This window comes from Aegilops tauschii, chromosome 2 (assembly GCF_002575655.3).
Source record: "Aegilops tauschii subsp. strangulata cultivar AL8/78 chromosome 2, Aet v6.0, whole genome shotgun sequence".
NCBI classification, from domain to species: Eukaryota; Viridiplantae; Streptophyta; class Magnoliopsida; order Poales; family Poaceae; genus Aegilops; species Aegilops tauschii.
Genome location: NC_053036.3, coordinates 561482398 through 561495075, shown reverse-complemented (window position 1 = coordinate 561495075; position 12678 = coordinate 561482398). Strand labels below are relative to the sequence as shown.

The following is a 12678-nucleotide window of genomic DNA, read 5'->3' as shown; positions in this document are numbered from 1 at the left end:
GACGTCGGATCTTTGGGCTTTACATGTTCTTCAGATTGAACTTTAATTTCAAAGATTTGATTGATTGATTGATACATTTTTTGAAATGCTAATTACAGTGCTTTAATTGGTACAACGTTATTGGAGCAATGCAGGTCATCGGATCTACGATAACCAAGGGTTGATATTCAATGTTTCTGCCACAACTCGCTTGTTTAATACTCCATTCAAAATTCTTATTAGTAAGTTGAGGTGCCAAAAAACGAAAATAACAAATGAAGGCCAAGCTCCATGCAAGCCAAATTTGAAAACTTCAAATCTTTTAGTTTAAAAAAATCTGAAAAAATAAACATATATCTAGAGACATAATGTATATGTGTGTAAATTTTCAGGTCGATATACATTAAAATGAGAGTTACACAAGAAAACAAATATATGGTTGTTTAACATATGTACTCAAAGTCTATGATTTTTTGTGCAGCTCGCAATTCAAGGTATTTCATCCTGAAATTTTACACACATACACATTACATCCTTGTATACTTGTGTATTTTTTTAGATTTTTGAAATTGAAAGTTTGACTTTCAAATTTTAAAATTTTCGAAATTAAGAGCTCGGTTTCCAAAATGCCCTACTCGCCAAAAAACATTATTTTGTAAGAAAAAAAATACCCAACTCTAAAGTTGGAAAAAATATTCAGGCCTCCTTTGGTTTACAACAATTTCATAGGAATTTCAAAGGATAGGAAATTTGTAGGGGAAAATCCTTTAGAGCCTTTTGGTTTGTAGGAATGGATTCTTATTCCTATGTAGGATAGGAACCAATCCTTCATAATTTAAAAGAGAAAAATATTAGCCGATCCAATTGGAAAGTTCCTGACCTGTGAATCAAATGCCATCTCACCTCATATGGCTTTTCCATTCCCATGTTATTCCGCAAAGTTTGTCGGCCTCCTCAGCTACTCCAAAGTGCATCGTTCGTCACCATTGCCCAGGTCTTTTCTCGCCACTACGGTACCCCTGATCACTGATGGGTTGCACCACTAAACTCCTTCACTGTTGTATATATTTCTTTTGTACTTTAATTAATTAGATATTTTTATTTTTTATTATTGTGATGACTAACCTACTAATAAAATGCGAGCTTGGCTTTGAAAATGAACTGCCAAAGAAAGCATACCTTCATAAAAAGCATGATATCAAACAGTACGGTAGCTAAAAAGCATTCAAAGTTGCGCAGTTTCCCGACCCATTCTCCGTAACTTCAAAGTGCCAGGCTTGAGGCATTTTATTTTTTGGCAAACTCTAAGGGTGTGATTGATTTGTATATAAATTTTCCCTATCAGAAATTTGTGTAAGTGCATATAGTTCCCCTAATATAGTTTGACGATTAATGACAAAATGATTTAAAGGACTAATATGTTTAGTGAGTGTACACATGTTTAGTTCCTGAAGATTTCGTTTAACCGGAGGATTCCAACCCCAAAAAATAGTTGTGAGAACATTGCAGTCTTCACTATGCTTGGTGAAGAAACAAAGCATTTAAGTAGATTTTCTTTTAATTTCTCTATGTCTTCATCGTGCTATTAAGAGGGGCCAATTTGGGAAGTAAAATTGTAAGTCTTCTGTGTGTTCGGCCATCACTCATTTTATACATACGGTGAAGGCATTGGATATCTCCTTCCAAGTGATCTTACTAGCTTCATTCACTAAGTTGAATGTGTTTGAGTCATCGTTGTTCTTCATTGTCACTTGAGTTAGTTTCTTCATTAAGAAATTAGGGAACTTATTATTTGGACTTGCCCTAGGTCCTTCATAGAAGCACGCACAATTTTTCAAAAGGTTATCGTTGCTTCTTTTGTGAGCAGCAAGTTGGTGGGCGTGTCCCGACCAACGTTCACTTCGCGATGCAAGGCTATAAATATCCCCTACCCTCACCAGTAGAGGGTGGTTACCCAAATGCTTTTCTGCTCAGTCCACTAATTTTGAGAAGAAAAAAAAATTAAGCAAGGAAAACCACATGAGCCAAAAGTGAGTTGTGATTGAACATCGCCAAAGATATAGTCGTGCCTAGCTCTTTGACTCGTTACTCTTGAGGATTTGGCATCGTATAGGTGGTAAGTGATATGTCTCTGTCGTATCTACTTTTCCAAACACTTTTGCTCTTGTTTGGGACTTTAATTTACATGATTTGAATGAAACTAACCCGGACTGACACCGTTTTCAGCAGAATTATCATGGTGTTGTTTTTGTGCAGAAATAAAATTTTAGAATTTATTTTTTCTGAAAATGTTCAGAATTTAAAAATGGTTTAAATTTTCAAAAAATGTTCAAAATTTGTTTAAATTTTAGAAAATATTTAGAATTTAAAAATATGTTTAATTTAAAAAAATCAGAATTTCAAATCTTGTCTAATTTTTCAATAAATTTCAGAATTTCAAAACATATTAAATTTTTGTTCACCATTCAAAAAAATTGTTCGGAATTGAAATTATTCAGCATGTATAAGCACATACAGGCTGCCAAACAAAGTCTCTGCTCAGAATGTCTCAGCATATACACAACTGCCAAATACTAACAACAAATACATGAACTCAGCATGTCTACACTCAGCATGTATGAAAGGAGAACTACTAAGCTAGGCCCATACATGCTACCAAACACACCTGTAGGGCACCGTCTGCTGCAAGTGTTCCCGCAGCGCAAGCGCCGAGACTGCGCTTGTTCACCGACCTCTCCGACACCATGGTATGCTTTGGCAGCACGGTCAGTGCACGCAGCAGACAAATGCAAGAAAACGACCCTATTTAAGCGTCACCACACGTCAAAACTATGTAAGTACTACTAGCAACGAAGCAAAAAAAAAAAGATCGGCTCTCAGCTTGAAAAAAAAAAGAACCATTGAAGGCTGAGCTCTCAGCTTGCATAGAGGGCATCAACCTCGCCCTGCAATGGACGGAGATGCCGATAGAAGTAGAGACGGACTGCCTTGTCGCTCTTAACATGATTAATAGCCTGGACAGGGACCGGTATCGCTATACCATGTTGGTCGATCAAATTCAAAGACATTTGAGGGAAGGGAGGATGTTCAAGCTATCTCATGTTCGTAGGGAACAGAATGGTGCAAGCCATTATCTGACCTCATTTGGACGGTGGTGTGGTTGGGTTCGGGATCAGGAGACGTCTCTTTGTAAGAATGACTTATGTCCTGATTGATAAAATAAAATCTTCCTTTCACCCGCAAAAGAAAAAAAAAGATCGGCTCACTTCTGCGAACCACCAAAAGCTTACACAGCGCGAGGGAGTTTCTCGCCGTCGGTTGGACGGGCGGGGTTTGTAGACGAATCGGTTTTGCCTCATTCCAAATCCTCGAGGCCAAGCCTTCCGACGCCCAGCGCCTACAGGTTGAGGCAGAGGCCGCGATCGGGCTTGGAGCCGAGCAGGGAGTCGAAGTACGTACGTACGTACGATGCCATCTCCTGTTTATCGGCCTGAGAATCATCGCCGACGACCACCATGTCCACGTGGATGTAGTTTTTCCTCCACGTGGTGGAGGCCTTGGCATGGAAAAAGGCAACGGGTGCTGGCATGCCATCGCCTTCCTTGCCTTGATCCACATCCACCGGACGCGCGAGCGTTGCCTGATGCCTGAACTTTCTCAATACAGATACCGGCTTTTTTCGCCTTCCTTACCCGGGCCGAAAAGACTTCCCAGTTATAATCGGAAATGTTTTTTTGCAAAAAAAAGGAAAGAGTTTATACTTGGAATCGGACTGCTTGGCCCATATATAAAGACAAGCGTTTTGCACTTGTTGGCTCGTTCCACATCGATCGCATCTCTACTCCTAATCTCAGTTGGTAGTCTTTGTTCCACAGTTAATTTTCGTCCCACCTTTTCTGGTTTTTTTTCGTCCTCCCTCCCACCTCCCAATTCCCTCGCAGTAAAGATCCCACCTTCCAGTTTTGTCGGTTTTTTTCATCAGGTTTTTATTCGTCCCCCTCACACTGGTTTTATTATCTCTACTCCTAATGTCTCTATCGGTAGAATAGTCTCCACGGTTTATTTCCGTCTGGTTATTTTCGTTTGGTTTATTTTCGTCTCACCTTCCATCTCCATATCCTCATGTTGATTTTTTCATTCTCCAAATAATAACTTTCTTATCATTTGTAAACTTTCCTAACCAGACACGTCACAAACAGGCAGATAGATATCACGTTACCAAACAATAAAACCTTAATTTCATGAAAATCAATTCAAAATCCTAACTTTCCTAACACATCGATTGTTACCTTTCCTAATCGTACATTGTCTTTCGCTTCGTATTGTTCCCAAGCGATCGATCGATCAAATATTTGGTTTCCTTTCTTTCGCCTTTTTTTTACGGGAAGGCCTTCATGGCTAGCTTTATTTCCTTAAATAAAAGTTACATCATCAACTAAAAAGGTAGATATAAAGTCGGGCGGTGCGTCCGACCAAACAAATGGTGGATCAACACACCCCCGTTGCGCTAGCACATGAGCTACCATATTCGACTCCCTATTACAATGTTTAATAAGGACCTTCCCAAATTCCTGGAGTAAACTTCGACATTCATCTAAAATTGGTGCTGCGACCATTGAGTGTCCAGTGTTCTGGTTTAATGCGTCCACCACCACCAAATTGTCCATTTGGATGAAAATAGAGTTGCAGCCTATATTCAGTGAGAGCTTTAGACCTTCCACGAGGGCCGCAGCTTCCGCTGAAACTATGTCAGGGACATGTTCAAGTCTTGCAATGGATGCGCATACAAACAGACCATGGTTGTCACGGACAATTGCCCCACACGCTCCTGAGTGGTCATCTTCCGAAAATGAGGCATCAACATTAAGTGCAATCTGGCCAGACAATGGTCTTTTCCATCTGTTTAATCTTGGCGTCACACTTGGCTTTTCGGCAGCCCGTACAAAGTTCAGGGCCACTGCTTGTATGGCACTGCTAGTTCAGGATGGGGACTGAACTTCCTCATTCCTAACAATCAGACGTCGTTGCCACCACAAGTACCAGCCTGTCACGGCAACCAGCTCTGGAATTTGGACCACATCAATATATTGTTCCTGGTTAGCTTTGTCGCCTAACAAGGCATCCAGAACTTCAGCGCCAGATTTTCCATCAGTGCATGAGGCGTTTATTCTTTCCAGTAACCCGAGTTGCATCCAAATCTCCTTCGCTCTACCACAACCGAACAGCATATGTGATACATCTTCCGCGTGTAACTTGGAGATCGGGCATTGGCCGGATGTTGCAATATGTCGGTTAGCCAGAACACCCATACAAGGTACTCCCTCTGTAAACTAATATAAGAGCATTTAGATCACTACTTTAGTATTCTAAACGCTCTTATATTAGTTTACGGAGGGAGTACAACATTGTGAAGGCATCTCCATAAAAAGATTTTAACTTTGCTTGGGACTTTCAAACTCCACAGCTTTGCCCAAACCGGATGCTGAGCAGATCCTCCTCCGTACATTGGACCGGAATTGGAATCAATGTAATTATCTTCCCACTGTCGGTAATAAGCTGATTTTACACTGAAAATTCCTGACTTGGTGAGGTGCCACGCCACGAAGTCTTCAGTGTCATCATGGTATATGGGGATCTGGAGTATGCGATCGGCATCAACGGGCCAGAAAATTTCACGCACAAGTGCTTCATCCCATGTACCTGACACCGGGTCAATTAACTCATGGACTCTAGTCAGGACACAATTACCACGAAAAGTTATGATATTTCTTGAACAGCTAGAAGGAATCCAACTGTCCTCCCAGATATTAATTTTGTGACCACTTCCCACCCTCCAAATGCATCCCTTCTTAAAGGTCTGGATACCCGCCCATGTACTTTGCCAAGCATAAGAAGATCCCTTCTTCAATTCACAATTTAGAATGTCACCACTTGGGTAGTACTTTGATCCTAGTACTCTTGCACACAAAGAATCAAACTGATCAATAAGTCGCCAGCACTGTTTCGCGAGCATCGCAAGATTAAAGCAATGAATGTCTCGAAAGCCCATGCCACCTCTATTCTTTGGGACACACATCTTCCACCATGTGAACCAATGCATTTTGCGTTGATCTTCTCCGTCACCCCACCAATAGTGCGAAATTGCGTCAGTGATTCCCTTACAATTTTTTTTGGGAATTTGAACACGCTCATCGCATATGTTGGGATCGCTTGAGCCACCGCCTTTATCAAAGCCTCTTTGCCGCCATAGGATAGTGTCCTTTCCTTCCACCCGTTAACAATTTGTTGAATTCTCTCTATGAGATGTTTAAAACAATCCACCCTATCAACCCCGATCATTGACGGCAGCCCCAAATATTTGTCAGAGAGGGACTCCGTCATACTATCCAAAATTTGGCACACCTCCACCTTAGCATCAACATCAGTATTGGGGCTGAAAAAAATAGATGATTTAGCAGCACTAACCATCTGTCCTGAAGCAGAACAATAATCATCCAGAATACTCTTCAGTGACGCGGCGTTGGCTGCATCCGCCCTCATCAAGATAAGTGAATCATCAGCAAATAATAAGTGAGATATCGTAGGTGAATCACGACAAACCTTGACCCCATTGAGATTGCCCACTTCCTCCTCATGCGCGATTAGAGCAGAGAGGCCTTCAACACATAACAAAAACAGGTAAGGGGATAGAGGATCCCCTTGCCTAAGGCCTCTACTTGGACTGAACGGGTTGGTTTCATTTGAGTTGAATCTCACCTTATATTCAACAGAAGACACACAAGCCATAATAAGTTGAACCCATCTCACATCGAATCCAAGCTTGACCAAGATAGCCTTCAGAAAAACCCACTCAACACGGTCATATGCTTTGTGCATGTCAAGTTTGACTGCACATGAACCAACCTTCCCTTTCTTCTTCTTCATGCTATGAAGACACTCATATGCAACAATGACATTATCAGTTATGATGCGGCCAGGAACAAACGCACTTTGGTTTTCACTAATTATCTCTGGAAGAAATACTTTCAAGCGCGTTGCCAACATCTTTGCAATGACCTTGTAGACAACATTACATAGACTTATGGGCCTGAATTGGGAAATAATTTCAGGCGTGTCCACTTTTGGGATTAGAACGATAGTGGTGGTGTTCCATCCCTCGGGGATCACCCCACTATTAACCGCTTGGAGCACCTCCCTCACAAGATCATCCCCAACAAGATGCCATTTTTTTAATAAAAAATAGCATGCAACCCGTCTGGGCCTGGAGCTTTAATATCTCCAATGCTAAACAATGCGCGCTTCACTTCCTCAGCAGTATATGGTGCCAGCAAGGCCTCATTCATGTACAGAGTAACTTTCGTTTTGACTTTATTCAAGACTTCAACATTCGGTTCTATCACTTCAGATGTGAACAAGCTCTGAAAATATGCATCAATTAAACCTCTCATTGCTTCATTATCTTCTCGCCATGCACCATTTTCATCCATCAATCGACGAATAAAGTTTCTTTTCTTTCTCGCCGTCGCAAAGTTATTGAAGAAGTTGGTGTTACGGTCACCATTTTTCAACCAGTTCGCCCTACTGCGCTGTATCCAATATATTTCCTCCTTCTCCATTGTTTCTTCAATTTCAATAAGCAACTCCCTTTGCCGATCTGCCGACTCATCAGTGAGTGGCCCTAACCGCAAAGAATCCAGCTCCTCCTTTAGCTTCTTAAGCCTACGCTGGGGGGATTTAAGAACCTCCCTATCCCATATGTGTAAGTCTGCATGCACTGATGCGGTACGGTCTGCTAATGATCGCAGGCCTGCAGATTTTTCCCACGCCTCAGTTACCTTATTCGTGACATCATCTTCTTTGAGCCAACTTGCCTCAAACTGCTTTGAGGTATTACGCTGTTGACTGCCCACATCCACCTCTCCTTTTAGGTTCAACACAAGAGGCCTATGGTCAGACTTAATATGTGGTGCGTTGGTCACAAATGCATTCGGGAACAGACCATGCAAGCTCCCATTGCAGACCACTCTGTCAAGTCATTGACGCAGCCGTCTCCGACACCATGTAAACTGATCACCCACCGCTCCCATATCCTCCAACTCGCAGTCAACCAATGCATCACGGAAGTCCTGCATCATGCGTATCGTCCGCGGGGCTCCTCCTTCCTTCTCATGCGAATAAAGAATTTCGTTGAAGTCTCCCGCGACAACCCAAGGTGCATTATAGTGAGTATGCAGGCCGCGCAGGTACGTCCACGACAGATGCTTGTCCTCCCATCTAGGTTCTCCGTAGAACCCGGTAAAACGCCATCGCTCTTCTGTCAGCGAGCCCACCATTACATCAATAAAGTTCTTGGTTTTTTCCACCACTTCAATCGCATTTGGGTTCCGCCAAAACAAGATTAGGCTGCCACTAGCGCCAACACTTTCAACCACCTCAAGTGGTCCATCCTCAGTTTCTTCAACAGTTTCTTTGCCTTTGCTGCGTTCAAATGTGTTTCGGACAAGAAAAACACATCCGGCCCCCATTGCTTCTGGATGTCCAGAAGCGCCCTCTCTGCCGCGGTGCTGGCCAAACTGCGGCAGTTCTAGCATATGATTTTCATTGCGTCTGGCGATCCTCCTCACGGGAGGTCGCCGATGGCTCATTGTTTGTTTCACTTAGCTCTGATCTATGCCTTTTCTAATCATGTATCTTCTGCGGGGTGCTCATTAGATTCTTGTCAATAGGTTCCGTGGCTATATTCTCTAATAAGCTCACTTTATCAGATACAAAACCTGGAGGGGGCGCAGAGGCCAGCACCCTCCCATCATTGACTGTACCGTCTTGTCCAATAAGTCGTTTCCTAGCAATAGGAACAATTGCACCAGCAAGGCGTTCAGGGATCTCCCCTAAATCCAAATCCATGTTTTCCTGCGGGCTCGGATCACCTGCTGCACCTCTACCTCTTCTAAAGCCTCCTCCCCTTCCTGCAGCAGCTCCACCCCGGACAAAACCCCTACCAGTTCCTCCACGGTCGCCCGAGTTATCAAAGTTTACTAGGAGCCATTCACCCCACTCACACTCTTCGGGCCTGTGGATCCCATCGCCACATTCAGTCACGATGTGCCCAATCAAACCACAATAGTCACAAAAATCAGGGAGCTTCTCATACTCAACAGCATACTTCTTCTTCTCTTTGAGAGTCCAGGGGACGAACCGAACCAGCGGAGTATTCAGCATCAGAAAGACACGAGCACGCAAGTATCTCGCAGGATTCAGACGCCCCTCATTCACTACAACTTGTATGGTTGGAATCCCAACTTTTCGAGCAATCTTTTCTGCCAAAGCCGTGTTCTTCATCAGACCTTCAGGAATCCCCATAATTCTGGCCCAAACGGGGATCCTATCCAGCTTGTAATCGCTGACATCGGATATACCATCATACTCTTCAATCACAATAGCCGCGTTGCGGAAAACCCAGGGACCGCCTCCCATCACTCGGTTCCAGTCGCCTAGGCACATGAATTGGGCAAGAAACAGGTTGGGTTCCACTGGCTTAAACGTCACTCCTTGGGCAGAAGCCCACGCATTGCGCATCGCCTTAAACAAGGCAACATGACTGAAGGGCTTCTGTGTATGAACCCTAAAGATCCCTATCCAGCGAGTCTCCTGAATCAGCCCTTCCACTTCACCTGATAGGTCTAGTTCCTCTTCTTCTTCACCATGGAGATTCAACCCGCTAAACCTGTCCTCAAGATTTGGGGCGGATCCACTGCCGTGGCCCTCCCCGCTGCTACCTGGAACCCCTCTTGCTGGGTTCTCTGTCGCCATTGATTCGCCGGTACACGCTAGCACCTTCGATCTGCAATCTCCACGCAAGGGGCGACCTGGATCGATGGGAAGATGGACTCTGTCGGGAGCGCCGCCAAAGGAAGCAGGGGAACCCTAGCGGGAGCTAGGGGAAAAAAGCCTGAGCCAATAGAAGTTATTTGGGCTCGGGAGTTAAATGGTGGACTTCCTTTCTTTCGCCTTTATTATTGATGAGTCTTGCTATGCACACGACAGAAGTCGCACGATCCACGCACGATGTTGAAATCTAGCCGCACATGCATATATGAATGAAAAATGCATCGGCCACTGGATTCACCCGTCGTGCAAAGGTCGTGCACTAGTATCGTGCGTGGAGTTGTTCCGATTATTGATCGCCCCCGCGTATCTCCATCCCTCGTTAAAAAGGAAAAAGGGGATGCGGACGATCCCCCACCTTGCATCTCAGGAACGAAAATCTCCCCCGCGGCCCTCACTCCTGCGCCTCGACGCTTCCGCCCGCCGCCCCACGCCTCGGATGGCTGGACGCCGCCGTCTGCACCTACACGTGTTTCTGCGCCCCCTGCCGCCGCCGCCGCCCTTCGCTCCCCCCTCCTCCCTTACCCTCCCACCTCCTCCCCACGTTTCTTCACCACGGCGTTGTGGCGCAGTACCGGGAAGACTTGGCTGCAGGTCGCGGCGCAACTACATGGTGCTCATCGGCGCGACGGCTTCGTCATCAACAGCACGCTGTGGCGGGTCATGCTCGGCACCACCACGCTCGTCGGCCGATCCAAGGCAAGGCGGCGGCGTCAGCATGAGGTGTAGGATATGAGGATGCGTGGAAGGCCAACATCCCAAACTTCAGGACTCTCTTTGTTCCATCGAGGACACCATCACAGGTGCGTCAATCTCAGTCCTCTCCCATCGTTGTCATTAATTTTTGGTTGACTGTCCGTCTCTGTATTAGTGCTTGTGTTAATCTTGATTTATTCAGCGTACTGAGTTGTCTTGTGAGATTGATTAGGTTCATATTTCGATTTTAATGGAGAATGAATGATTTTTTTGATCAAGTGGGGAATAAAACCATGGCAAACAATATATGCAATCGGTTTGACAGCAGGTTGATTAAAACCATGGTAGACAATGTACTTTGAGAATCGCTGGAGCAATATATTTTCCCGTGTGGATTGAAAAAAAATTCCTTAGTCATATAACAGTAAAAAGGACTATCGATAGATAATTAATCCTCTTTTTAATAGTTTTTACTTTCTACACATGACATTCTGAAACATGTTCATGATACCTGAAATGCCTATAAGTTATGAAGAGATCTGAAACAAGTATATTTCTGAAATCAGTATTTCAGCTGGCAGATGTCTGTGGCTGACGGCAAAATGCACACGCAGCAAAGCTGGCTTGCCTCGGGAGCTATCAAACCTGCGTAGCAGGGTAGATTGAAAAAGTGGATTGACTAGCAACAGACGCATACATAAGATAGCCGATTGGATAGCCACTGACACGTAAACATGCATTTTGTTTATATTTCTTCAACACACTGATTACAATGCTATTTCTATATTTCCAGAAGTAACTATTAATATTTTATCAATGCTTATCTCCTAGCCTTATCTTTATTAACTAGTGGTCAGTTTTCTTAATTATTTATTGGTCAGAATTCTTCTGCATTTGTTGTTGTCTTATTGGCATAATCATTCAGTCATATCTTCTAGACTGTTGATTTCATGATTATTTATTGTGTGTGCGTTGCACAAACTATGTATCACCTCAATATGTTCGTGATTATCTTATTTTATAGCTTCTTTAGTTGAGTGAATATATCCAAAGTTTCTAACTTACAGTATCTGCTCACAGAGAGGAAGAGAGGAGCTTACTGTAGGATGCTAAGATCTTTCTTCACTGCCAAAGAGAGGAGTGAGGTGCTCGTGCTTTTGTTCATTGGCAGGACCACTGTTTCTTTCGTTTTTGTTTCTTATAACCACATCAGTGAAATCCTCTTCAATCTTAGCCTCCTTTGTTGCCAGCAACGTAGCCACGATATCCTGGCCGGTGATGCTACCTGAAGATCATGCAAAAAATTGTCATGTTAGGGCATTGTCGGCATGGGAACACCGGACCAGTGTGTGTGACGACAGCGTCTGGCAGGTTTTGACCACAACCCACTTTACAGGTGGACAGGTAGGTCAACCACATGACTGGGTGATGTGGTGCACGAGTAGGCTAGGAGGAACAAGAATAGGAAGGACTGTAGTTGAGAGAAGATAATGCCATATTGTCATCTTGACTGAAGGTTGGGCACCTGACGATGCTTGTCAATCAGAACTCTGAAGGTATATTGTGTGATGCTTGTCAACCAGAACTCTGTAGGTTTTATGTCTTACACTTTTGACTTACATACATTACTGAATTAAAGAGATAGCAATGTTCAGGAGAAGATGCAGTGCTGCAAACAACTCATCATTCTCATAGTAGCTAGCAAATCATTTTATATTATATGAGTTATTCTACTCTTCATCTGTAATATTACTATTTTCGGATAGTCGTAGTATTTATTTCTGTTCAGTTTTAATAGAATATACTTTAGGTTTGCATGGTGAGATGTCTTCAACAAAGGAGAGATGTACTGGTTGTAGATTTTTGGCTGGCTCCCGGGGCCAATTTTTTTAAATGAAAAAAAAATACAAAATTTTTTGGTGTACTTAGTCACATCCAAATGCTACCTGCAAATTTTGAGGCAAAAAGATAAAATATTTTGGCTTGTACAAAAAAAACAAATCAAACACCAAAAGTTACCCAAAAATGTCATCCCAAATTTGTTTGGTTTGCCGACGAAACACCGCCGTCGCATGAAAATTGTCATGTATGTTTGCGACACTAATACAATCATCTACA

The 12678-nt window shown here is 43.4% G+C and overlaps 1 long non-coding RNA gene across 1 annotated transcript; it reads left to right on the top strand.

Annotated features, from left to right (window-relative positions):
* Positions 1-10217: 10217 nt before the first annotated feature.
* Positions 10218-12418, top strand: LOC120973724 (uncharacterized). The gene is made up of 2 exons (XR_005769067.1): positions 10218-10667; positions 11641-12418. It is a non-coding gene; the product is annotated as an uncharacterized lncRNA (long non-coding RNA).
* The last annotated feature ends 260 nt before the right edge of the window (positions 12419-12678 follow it).